Genomic DNA, 13,101 nt, shown 5'->3' with positions numbered 1-13,101 from the left:
ATGTCCAGTTCTAACTGTTGCTTCCTGACCTGCATACAGATTTCTCAAGAGGCAGGTCAGGTGGTCTGGTATTCCCATCTCTCTCAGAATTTCCCACAGTTTATTGTGATCCACACAGTCAAAGGCTTTGGCATAGTCAATAAAGCAGAAATAGATGTTTTTCTGGAACTCTCTTGCTTTTTCCATGATCCAGCGGATGTTGGCAATTTGATCTCTGGTTCCTCTGCCTTTTCTAAAACCAGCTTGAACATCAGGAAGTTCACGGTTCACATATTGCTGAAGCCTGGCTTAACAATTATTAATGCCCACTATATGCTGGGCATAGTACTGGGTGCCAGGAAGGGACACAAGGAGAAAACAAGAAAGAAAAAAATAATAAACTAGCAAATTAATAAATAAGGTAAAGCATATAGCCAAATCCTGTGTACAGTGCCTAGCACAGAAGTACACAGACAAGTTAAATTTTTTTTGGGGGGGCCACACCGTGTGTCATGTGGTATCTTAGTTTCCTGACCATGGATCGAACCATGATCCCTGCAGTGGGAGCATGGAGTCTTAATCACTGGGCCGCCAGGGAAGTCCTGAGACATGTTTTTCTTTATTTTTTTTAGATTTACTTATTCATTATTTGGCTGTTTCGGTCTTCATTACAGTATGTGGGCTTTCTCTAGTTACCGTGAGCAGGAGCTACTCTTTGTTGCGGTGTGTGGGCTTCTCATTAAGGTGGTTTCTCTTGTTGGGAAGCACAGGCTCTAGGCCAGTGGGCTTTCAGTAACTGCAGTGTGTGTGGGCTTAGTAGCTGTGGTGCATGGGATTGGTTGCCCCTCGGCATCTGGGATCTTCCTAGACCAGGGATCTAACTGGTGTCCCTTGCATTGCAAAGTACATTCTTAACCACTCTACCACCAGGAAGGCCCCTCCAGACATGTTAATTACTAGTAAAATAATGAGGTGGATGAATGAAGGAAATAAGTAAGGTCACTTGATGATAACTGGAAAAAACCTTTTTGAGACAGAGAGGTCAGGAAATGTCCTGAGATGTGATATCATATAATATGTTTTATTATATGAAAGACATATTACATGATATCACTCCAAATAGTAATGGAGCTGAGACCTATAAAGTGAGAAGAAATTTAGCCTTGCCAGGAGCCAGATACAAAGCCTTTCAGGTAGAGGGAACAGCATATGCAAAGCCCCTGAGGTTGAAGAGTGGAGAAAAGAGCAAGGAGACCAGTGTGTCTGGGACGTAACAAGAGAGGGCAATAGGCCAGGGTAAGAAGTTTGCATTTTGTTCAAGGTACAATAAAGAGCCACTAAGGTTGAAACAAGATTTGATTTCTGATTAAAAGTTAACTCTGGTTTCTGTAGGGAAAACGGATTTGAAGAGAAGAGTAGTAGAAACAGTCAGAACTTCAATTAAGAGGCTATTCAAGTCACCCAGACTAGAGATATTGCTGATTCAGACTAGGTTATAGATCTGCACTGCCCTATGACTTTCTAGATGGTGGAAATGCTCTATCTATCTCTGTGCTCAGACAGTATCCACTGGCCATCTGTGGCTCTTGAGAACTTAGAATGTGACTAGTGCAACTGAGGAATTGAATTTTTAATTTCATGTTATTTTAATTAATTAAAATTTAAATAGCCTCCTGTAGTTAATTTAAACATACAAATAGCTCATACAATGCAATAACAAAAAAACAAACAACCCAATCAAAAAATGGGCAGAAGACCTAAATAGATCTTTCTCCAAAGAAGACATACAGACGGCCAACAGGTACATGAAGAGATGTTCCAATACCACTAATTATTAGAGAAATGTAAATAAAAACCACAATGAGGTATCACCTCACACCGGTGAAGGGCTATCATCAAAAAGTCTCCACATAATAAATGCTGGAGAGGGTGTAGAGAAAAGAGAATCTTCCTACACTGTTGGTGGGAATGAAAATTTGTGCAGCCACTATGAAAAACAGTATGGAGTTTTCTTAAAAAAACTGAAACTAAAGCTACTGTATGATCCAGTCATCCCACTCCTGGCCATATATCTGGAAAAGAGGAAAAGACTTAATTGAAAAGACACGGGCATCCCTATGTTCATAGCAGCACTATTTACACTAGCTAAGACATGGAATAAGACATCCTGGAATGTGAAATCAAGTGGGCCTTAGAAAGCATCACTACAAACAAAGCTAGTGGAGGTGATGGAATTCCAGTTGAGCTATTCCAAATCCTGAAAGATGATGCTGTGAAAGTGCTGCACTCAATATGCCAGCAAATTTGGAAAACTCAGCAGTGGCCACAGGACTGGAAAAGGTCAGTTTTCATTCCAGTCCCAAAGAAAGCCAATGCCAAAGAATGCTCAAACTACCACACAATTGCACTCATCTCACATGCTAGTAAAGTAATGCTCAAAATTCTCCAAACCAGGCTTCAGCAATATGTGAACCGTGAACTTCCTAATGTTCAAGCTGGTTTTAGAAAAGGCAGAGAAACCAGAGATCAAATTGCCAACATCCGCTGGATCATGGAAAAAGCAAGAGAGTTCCAGAAAAACATCTATTTCTGCTTTATTGACTATGCCAAAGCCTTTGACTGTGTGGATCACAATAAACTGTGGGAAATTCTGAGAGAGATGGGAATACCAGACCACCTGACCTGCCTCTTGAGAAATCTGTATGCAGGTCAGGAAGCAACAGTTAGAACTGGACATGGAACAACAGACTGGTTCCAGTAGGAAAAGGAGTACGTCAAGGCTGTGTATTGTCACCCTGCTTATTTAACTTATATGCAGAGTACATCATGAGAAATGCTGGACTGGAAGAAACACAAGCTGGAATCAAGATTGCCCGGAGAAATATCAATAACCTCAGATATGCAGATGACACCACCCTTATGGCAGAAAGTGAAGAGGAACTAAAAAGCCTCTTGATGAAAGTGAAAGAAGAGAGTGAAAAGTTGGCTTAAAGCTCAACATTCAGAAAACGAAGATCATGGCATCCGGTCCCATCACTTCATAGGAAATAGATGGGGAAACAGTGGAAACAGTGTCAGACTTTATTTTTTGGGGCTCCAAAATCACTGCAGATGGTGACTGCAGCCATGAAATTAAAAGACGCTTACTCCTTGGAAGGAAAGTTATGACCAACCTAGATAGCATATTCAAAAGCAGAGACATTACTTTGCCAACAAAGGTCCGGCTGGTCAATGCTATGGTTTTTCCTGTGGTCACGTATGGATGTGAGAGTTGGACTGTGAAGAAGGCTGAGCGCCGAAGAATTGATGCTTTTGAACTGTGGTGTTGGAGAAGACTCTTGAGAGTCCCTTGGACTGCAAGGAGATCCAACCAGTCCATTCTGAAGGAGATCAGCCCTGGGATTTCTTTGGAAGGAATGATGCTAAAGCTGAAACTCCAGTACTTTGGCCACCTCATCGGAAGAGTTGACTCATTGGAAAAGACTCTGATGCTGGGAGGGATTGGGGGCAGGAGCAGAAGGGGATGACAGAGGATGAGGTAGCTGGATGGCATCACCGACTCAATGGACATGAGTCTGAGTGAACTCCGGGAGTTGGTGATGGACAGGGAGGCCGGGCGTGCTGTGATTCATGGGGTCGCAAAGAGTCGGACACGACTGAGTGACTGAACTGAAGTGAAGACATGGAAACAACCCAAATGCTGATCAGCAGATGATTGGTTTAAGAGGATATGATATATGGACTTCCCTGGTGGCTCAGCTGGTAAAGAATTCACCTGCAATGCGGGAGACCTGGGTTCGATCCTTGGATTGGGAAGATCCATTGAAGAAGGGAAAGGCTACCCACTCCAGTATTCTGGCCTGGAGAATTCCATGGCCTGTATAGTCCATGGGTCACAAAGAGCCAAGACATGCAAACAACCCAAATGCCAATCAGCAGATGATTGGTTTAAGCAGATGTGATATATACATACAATGGAATAGTACTCGGCCATAAAAATAAATGAAATATTGCCATTTGTGGCAACATGGATGAACTTAGGGAATATCATACTAAGCAAAATAAGTATGGAATCGAAAAAATTATACAAATGAATCTATATACAAAACAAACACAGACATAGAAAACAAACTTATGGCTACCCAAAGGGGAAAAGGGGGGTGGATAAATTAGGAGAATGGGATTAACAAACTACTATACATAAAATAGATGAGCAACAGAGATTTACCATATAACACAGGGAATAATACTTAATACCTTGTAGTAACATAATGGAAAATAATCTGAAATATATCTATAACATATATATAATTGAATCACTTTGCTGTATACCTGAAACTAACACAATATCATAAGTTAACTATACTTCAATTTTTAAAAAAATAGCCTCTTGTAACTAGCAGCTACTATATTATATTGGACAGCCCAGGAAATTGGCTGCACCTTAAAAATATTTAGGAAGGAGATAGTACCTGTGATGGTTAGGGGATGGAGACTTAGAGAAGAGTAGTATCAAAGATGTGTGCCAAGTCGCTTCAGTCATGTCTGACTCCTTGCACCCCATGGACTGCAGCCTGCCAGGCTCCTCTGTCCCTGGGGATTCTCCAGGCAAGAATACTGGAGTGGGTTGCCATTTCCTCCTCCAGGGGATCTTCCCAACAGAGGGATCAAACCTGTGTCTCCTGCATTGCAGGTGGATTCACCTGCAGGTAAGCCACCGGGAAGCCTAGTTTTTTATTTGAGAACTGGGTGGATGATACTACCATTTACTGATTTGGAGAAAAGCAGGCTCTGGGGAGATACCAAGAGTTTTCTTTTGCACAGGAGGAGTTTAAGATACTGTTAGAACACTCAAGTGGAGATATCAAGTAGAAAGCAAAATGTGTACATGGTTGACCTCATCATCTTTAGGTTCCAATGGTATCAGCCTGTTGGCTGCTTAGAAGGGAGGGAGATCAGAAAGGGGACCAGGAACTCCACACTGAGACTTTCCTTTTCCTTGTCTTGGTTATTCTGCCAACTACTCACTTAGCCAAGTAGATCTTGTTCGAAACCCATGTATGATCTATAACTCCTCCTTCCCCCTCCTCCCTCTTCTCTCCAGGTACTGAGCCCAGGGGCTCCTTCCTTTGCTAATCTAGAAAGCCTTACCCCACCTGTTTTCTGCTCCTATAGCCACTTCCATGGTTCAGGCCTCTGTTATCTCATAGTGGACTACAGCCTCAGTGCCCAGAGCTCCTGGCCTTCTCAACATTCCTGCTTTCCACCTTCCAGCAGAAGGGTCTTCCTGACTATAGGATTTTCCTCCTAGGAATCCTGTGTGGATCTGCATCAAGAGTTTCAAGCCTGAACCAACCCTTGATCTTTCTTTAGATTTCTAGAATTGCATCCGAAAGAAATTAGAAGCCTCCACAAAGTTAGAAAAACCACAAGAATGTTGCTCACGACATTTATTATAAAAGCTAGATGTATACTTCTCAACCACATCTTACATGACCTATCAGCAGTGTTTGACACTGTTGATAACTCTCCCTGGAAACACTTTCTTCATTTACTTCCAGGATACCACATTCTGTTTTTGTTCTCCTACCACTTTGGTCACTCCTCAGTCTCCTTTGCCAGTTCCTTCTCATCACCCTGATCTGTACACGTTGCAGTGCCCCAGGCCTCAGACCTGAGAACTCCCTCTCTCTCTGTCCATGCCCTTGGTTCTCTCATGCAGCCTCATTGCTTCAAAGATAATCTATATACATTCTGATGACTCCCAAAAGTACATATTCAGCTCAGACTCTCCCCTAAATGCCAGACTCACAAATCCAACTGTCTACTTGACATTTCCACTTGAATGTCAAACAGGCGTCTCAAACTTATCATGCCCAAAACTGAATTCCTCACAGTCTCCCCTAAACTCCCTCTTCCCATGGTTTCTCCCATCTCACTTAAGGGCAATACTCTCCCTTATTTGCTCAGGCCAAAAGCCTTCGAGTTATCCTTGATTCCTCTCTTTCCCATTTCACATCTGGTCTATCAGCAAATCCTGCAGGCTGGATCTTATATATATCCTGAATTCACCTTTTTGCCATCTTTGCTGCCATCAGTCTGGTACAAGCCACTATCCTATTTCACCCTCTTGACAGCCATGGTCTATTAGGTCTCCCTGCTTTTACCTCTGGTTCTACATCAGCTATTTTCCATGCTTCAGGCCAAAACCCTCCAACAGTTCCCATTTCACCAAAAAAAAAAAAAAAAAACCACCAACTTCCATACTTGAGTGGTTTAACGTCTACACTTTTTACTTCTCACTCACTTTTTACTTCTCACTAACTTGCTCTAGTCTGTTTGCTATTCCTGGATCAGGCCATCTCCGTATTCCTCAGCTTAGAGCTTGTTCACTGGCTGTTCCCTTTGCCAGGAAGGCTCTTCCACCTGACATCCCCTTGGCTGGTTCATTCCTTCACTCCATATGTCTGCTCAAAAGTCATCTGGGCACCATCTAAAGCATTCCACAGGCACACCTCATATTCTCCTTATTTTATTTTTTCATAGCACTTTCACCATTTCTGCCCTTTCACACATTTTAAGGATTGTCTGTTTTCCCTTCTAGAGTATAAATTTCAAAAGGGCAGAAATTTTCGTGCCCATTTGCAGCTGCATCCCCCAATGCTTATGTGGCACACAGTAGGTGCTCAATAAATAAGTGGTAAATGAATGAAAGGTGCTCAGTCCTTTCTGACTCTTTGCAACCCTATGGACTATACAGTCCATGGAGTTCTCCATGGACACAATAAAGGACAGAAATGGTGTGGACCTAACAGAAGCTGAAGATATTAAGAAGAGGTGGCAACAATATACAGAAGAACTATACAAAAAAGATCTTTATGACCCAGATAATCACGATGGTGTGATCACTCACCGAGAGCCAGACATTCTGGAATCTGAAGTCAAGTGGCCCTTAGGAAGCATCACTATGAACAAAGCTAGTGGAGGTGATGGAATTCCAGTTGAGCTATTTCAAATCCTAAAGGATGATGCCACGAAAGTGTGGCACTCAATATGTCAGCAAATTTGGAAAACTCAGCAGTGGCCACAGGATGGAAAAGGTCAGTTTTCATTCCAATCCCAAAGAAAGGAAATGCCAAAGAATGCTCAAACTATTGCACAATTGTACTTATCTCACATGCTAGCAAAATAATGCTCAAAATTCTCCAAGCCAGGCTTCAACAGTATGTGAACTGTGAACTTCCATATATTCAAGCTGGATTTAGAAAAGGCAGAGGAATCAGAGATCAAATTGCCAACATCTGTTGGATCATCAAAAAAATAAGAGAGTTCAAGATAAATATCTGCTGCTGCTGCTGCTGCGTTGCTTCAGTCGTGTCCGACTCTGTGCGACCCCATAGACAGCAGCCCACTAGGCTTCCCCATCCCTGGGATTCTCCAGGCAAGAACACTGGAGTGAGTTGCCATTTCCTTCTCCAATGCATGAAAGTGAAAAGGGAAAGTGAAGTCACTCATTCGTGTCTGACTCTTAGTGACCACATGGAGTTCAGCCTACCAGGCTCCTCCGTCCATGGGATTTTCCAGGCAAGAGTACTGGAGTGGGTTGCCATTGCCTTCCCTGAGATAAATATCTACTTCTGCTTTATTGACTATGCCAAAGCCTTTGACTGTGTGGATCCCAACAAAATGTGGAAAATTCTGAAAGAGATGGGAATACCAGACCACCTGACCTGTCCCTTGAGAAATCTGTATGCAGGTCAAGAAGCAACAGTTAGAACTGGACATGGAACAACAGACTGGTTCCAAATCAGGAAAGGAGTGTGTCAAGGCTGTATATTGTCACCCTGCTTATTTAACGTATATGCAGAGTACATCATGAGAAATGCCGGGCTGGATGAAGCACAAGCTGGAATCAAGATTGCCGGGAGAAATATCAATAACCTCAGATATGCAGATGATACCATCCTTATGGCAGAAAGTGAAGAACTAAAGAGCCTCTTGATGAAAATGAAAGAGGAGAGTGAAAAAGTTGGCTTAAAACTCAACATTCAGAAAACTAAGATCATGGCATCTGGTCCCATCACTTCATACCAAATAGATGGAGAAACAATGGAAACAGTGACAATTTATTTTGGGGGCTCCAAAATCACTGCAGATGGTGACAGCAGCCATGAAATTAAAAGATGCTTGCTCCTTGGAAGAAAAGTTACGACCAACCTAGATAGCATATTAAAAAGCAGAGACATTACTTTGCCAACAAATGTCCATCTAGTCAAAACTATGGGTTTTCCAGTAGCTATGTATGGATGTGAGAGTTGAACTATAAAGAAAGCTGAGCACCGAAGAATTGATGCTTTTGAGCTGTGGTGTTGGAGAAGACTCTTGAGAGTCCCTTGGACAGCAAGGAGATCCAACCAGTCCATCCTAAAGGAAATCAGCCCTGAATATTCATTGGAAGGACTGATCCTGAAGCTGAAACTCCAATACTTTGGCCACCAGATGCGAAGAACTGACTCACTGGAAAAGACCCTGATGCTGGGACAGATTGAAGGCAGGAGGAGAAAGGGACGACAGAAGATGAGATGGTTGGATGGCATCACCGACTCGATGGACATGAGTTTGAGTAAGCTCCGGGTCTTGGTGATGGGCAGGGTGGCCTGGCGTGCTGCATGCAGTCCATGGGGTCGCAAAGAGTCGGACACGACTGAGCGCCTGAACTGAAATAAGTGAACGATTGTAGGGAATCTCAGCGTCCAACAGTCGAGGGTGTGAGGGAAGAAAAAAATACGCATGCTCGGGGAATTCTGAAAAATTACCGTTTGGAAGGGCAAGCCAGGCGGGCGTCCCAATTTCACGTGACACCTCCGTTGTCCTCCTCCCTGCCGGAACGTTTCAGTCCCGGAACCTTGGCTCACGGGTCCCAGCGCGAAGGTACTTCCGGCGCCCCTCCTCTCTAGCCAGCAAAGAGAACTGCCAAGTCAGTTCCGGCAGAGAGCGCAGCTAGAAGCGGATCGTGGCCTTCTACCCTGGGGCCCTCCAGGCCCTCCGGCCTTTGGTCGGTAGGTGAACTGGGGGGCCCCGGGACATTCTCGGGTGTGTTTTGCAGAGCGGTCGCCGAGGCTGGCAGTTGGCAGGGCCCAAGACTGGAAGCAGCCGCGAACCTCTCCCCCCACCCCCACCCCCACCCCCACCGCCGCGACCTAATGGCGTCGGCCCCTCCGAGCCAGGATCCTGCCGACCGCTGGGTCTCTTCACCCAGAGCTGCAGGGCTTGGGCTTAGGCGAAGCCTCCGCCTGGCCACCGAGAACGTGGCGCCTTTCGGCGTCGGGCGTGGCAGGACTAGAAGAATGGCGGCCGCTCTAACTCCGCGGAGGGCCGTTAGAGCCTCGGAGGCCCGGGAAGGATTGTGGACGCCAGTTCGTTCACCCTTAGGCCTTGGGGCCACGCGGATCCGCGACCTGAGGTGACCGCTCTGTCCCAGTTGGACGAGACCTCACCTCGTCCGGACAACGACGGACAAAGGCCTTAACGTGCCCGCAAGGTGAGCGGAGCCGCGGTCGACGACGGGTGGAACGTTAGCGGGCCAGTGGGCTTCGATCGTCGTTCTACCGAGACATTGATGTCGGAAGATAGAAATGGTAGAATAACATACCCCTTATGGCCAACAGAAAGTGCCCGGGGCGCTCTGGGAAGATTTACTGGCCGCTGATAAAGGCCTGTGTATATAATATGAAAAAGCTGCTCTCAACTTTACCCCCAACCTTTCAAAAGAAAACTTTGGCTACATCTAGGCCTCCTAGATGTAAAGAGGTTGCCGACGTATGATAAAATAGTTAGAAAATCACGTCTTGTAAATGCCCATTTGTTTAAAAAAAAAAAAAAACAACTATAGAAAAGAAATGTCTTCTGGAAATGACTTTTCGAAATGGAGTTGTTTGATTACGTTTAGAAGCAACTTCCGGAGCCACCGAAGTCCCCGTTTGTTCAGTGGGTTGGAGGACGTCGAATGGAAGACCTTGAGGAGGAAGAATAGAAAGTTCTGTGCCAGACTGGTCATACTTAGAAGACATTTCTATATAACCATTGTTTTGTGTGTGCATTTTGTTCCTCACTACTGTATATATAGTTAACAATAAGTACTTTTTTGAAATACCTAGTCTTTCTAGATGTTCTGAAGTGCCTGATATATGTTAAAAGTCGAGGTAGTAAAAGGACATTTTGTAAATACCTTTTTGTTAAAATTCATACGAAATGATGGGGAGTGGGGGGTTGGCCAGACCCCTTCCTGGAGCAGTACACTCTGTTTTGTGCACTGGTCGGGAGAGGGGAGGGAAGTGCAGATCTCTGCCAGTGTGTTTATAGTGAGGCAAGAGTAACCATTGTCTTTTCCGTTAGTGCATTTTGTTTCACTCTGCTGTATATATAGTGTACATAATGGACAAATGAGTCCTAATTTACAACATCTAGTCTTTCTAGATGTTAAAGAGGTTGCCAGTGTATGACAAAAGTAGAGTTAGTAAATGATACATTTTGTGTTAAAAGTTTCTAGGAAAGATTGTCTTATCAAAATTTGAGCATTATAGCCCCCTGGGTATGGTGGAAAGAAGACAGAAGAGAAGGGAAGGTCTTAGGCTAGAATACTCATATTTTGAAGACAATTTCAAGATTATAACTGTTACATGTGGCAGTTTATTCAAGACTGCTTTGTATATAGTGGACAAATTAAGTCCTTATTTGAAACATCTAGCCCACCTAGATGTTTAGAAGTGCCCGACGTATGTTAAATGTAGAGGTAGTGAAATACCACTTTGTAAATACTTTTTGCTCAAATTCATAGGAAGTATTGTCTTTGAGAATGTTAAATGTTAAACCACTCTGTGAGCAGTATACTGTTGTCTACACTTGTTCAGTGGTTTGGAGGAGGTGGGAGGGAAAGAATTAACAAAAGGTAATATGCTAGTTGTTTGCACCTGACATTTTCAGATGAAACATTTTTTGTATGTTATGTGCATTTTGTTTTGCTGTGTATATAGTGTATATAATGGACAAATGAGTCCTAATTTTGTGACATCTAATCTCTAGATGTTGAAAGAGGTTGCCAGTGTATGACAAAGTAGTAAAATTAGCACATTTTGTACACTTTGTGTTGAAATTCATAGGAATGCTTGTTTTCTGTAAATGATTTTTTTATATGAATGTATTCAGACACCTCTAAGCGTTATACATGCCTGTACTTGTCCACTGGATTGGTGGTGGAGAAAAGGAAGTGAGGGTGGGAATGGTTCAGGCCAAAATCGTCATATTTAGGAGATACCTCAAACTATAGCCATTGTTACCTGTGTGCAATTTTCCTTAACAGTACTGTGTACATAGTGGACAAGTAAGTTCTTATATGAAATATCTAGTCTTTCTAGATATTTAGAAGTGCTTGATGCATTTTACAGTAGACGTAGTAATGCTTCTTGTAAATAGCTTTTTAAAACTGATGGGAAATAACCGTAATTGGAATTGTTAGACCTCCTCTCCAAACAGTATACTCTGCTTTTTCACTGGGTTGAGGGAGGTGGGAGGGAAGTTTGCAAAAGATGTTTTGCTAGTGTGTACTAGAACATTTCAGCTTACCATTGCTTTATATGTTAAGTGCATTTCATTTAACTTTACTGTATATATTATGTATATATTGGACAAATGGGTCCCAATTTTATAATATCTAGTCTCTAGATATTAAAGAGGTTGCCAATGTATGACAAAAGTAGGGTTAGTAAACTAACACATTTTGTACACTTTGTGTTACAATTCATTGGAAAGGCTGTCTTCTGAAAAGGACCTTTGAAAGTGAAACTATCATAAATCACATCTAAGTGATACATGTGCCTGTACTTGCCACTCACTGTTGGATGGATGGCAAAAAGGAGGAATTGGAAGAAATGAAAAGTTCTAGACCAGAATGTTCCTTCGTAGAAGATACCTTCAGGTATAACCATTGTTACATGTGTGTAGTTTATTCAACACTACTGTGTATATAGCGGACAAACTTAAGTCCTTATTTGAAACATCTAGTCTTTCTAGATGTTTAGAAGTGCACAAAGTATGTTAAAAGTAGAGGTAGTGAAATAACATTTTGTAGATATATCCTTTCATTAAGATTCATACGAAATACTCATTAAGAAATGGAATAATCAGAGTGATCAAACCACCTCTCAGAGCAGTACGTATTACTTTATTTGTGCTGGTTCAGGGAGAAAGTACAAGGGGGGTTATACCAGTATGTTTATGTTAGGCAAGGTTAACCGTTGTCCTGTATGTGTCTGCGTTTTGGTTTAGTTGTGTATATAGTGTACATAAGGGACAAACGTCCAAATTTACAACATCTAGTCTTCCTAGATGTTAAAGAGGTTGCCAGTGTATGACAAAAATAACCAATAAATACATTGTGTACACTTGATGTTAAAATTCATAGGCAAGATTTCTGAAAACTGGCAGAAATGAAATTGTTAAAATCCCCTCTAAGCATTATAGATGCTTATTAGACTTGTCCACTGGGTAGATAAAGGGGAAGGGTCCTTGGCTAGAGTGTTCTGTTTAGATGATACTTTGAGACTGTAGCCATTGTACGCTGTGTTCAGTGCTACTGTGTGTGTGTGTAGTGGACAAACTTAAATCCTTATTTGAAACATCTAGCCTTTTAGATGTGTAAAAGTACACAGACTATTTTAAAAGTAGAGAGTTAAAACACCTTTTAAGTTTTTTTTTTTTCTGTTAATAGTAATGGTTTTATTTGGGAATTGGGGTTGTCTTGGAGAGTAAGCTGAAGTTTACTGGGTGGTGGTGGGGGCGGGGGGGGGCAGGGAAGGAAGTGCAGAGAGAAGGGCTGTGTGCCCATCAGTCTTTATAGACAAGTTCAGATTGTCTACCCATTGTTCTGTTTGTGCATTTTAGTTAATATTGCTATGTATTAACAAGCAAGTCCTAATGCCCAAAGTATATCAAAAGTAGAGGTAGTAAAATAACCCCTTAATGAATGCCCTTTTGTTGGCTTTTAGGAAGGGCTGTGTCTTCTGGGAGTATCTATGTTAATCCACCTCTTGGAACTAGATGTAGTCTGGTACTTAGTCGCTGAAA

General features: G+C 42.6%; 1 protein-coding gene across 2 annotated transcripts in view; it reads right to left on the bottom strand.

The window, feature by feature from the left end:
• EPB41L1 (erythrocyte membrane protein band 4.1 like 1) overlaps window positions 1–12,807 on the bottom strand; it is a 176,317-nt gene extending 163,510 nt beyond the window's left edge. For both annotated transcript variants that reach the window (XM_070801594.1, XM_070801597.1), the window contains exon 1: window positions 8,796–12,807. The gene's annotated coding sequence lies outside the window, so the exon portion shown is untranslated. The remainder of the gene's footprint in view (window positions 1–8,795) is intronic.
• Between the last annotated feature and the right edge of the window lie 294 nt (window positions 12,808–13,101).

Source organism: Bos indicus, chromosome 13 (genome assembly GCF_029378745.1).
Source record: "Bos indicus isolate NIAB-ARS_2022 breed Sahiwal x Tharparkar chromosome 13, NIAB-ARS_B.indTharparkar_mat_pri_1.0, whole genome shotgun sequence".
In the NCBI taxonomy this organism is placed as follows: Eukaryota; Metazoa; Chordata; class Mammalia; order Artiodactyla; family Bovidae; genus Bos; species Bos indicus.
The sequence above is the reverse complement of the archived record's forward strand: the minus strand, read 5'-3'. Positions and strand labels throughout refer to the sequence as shown.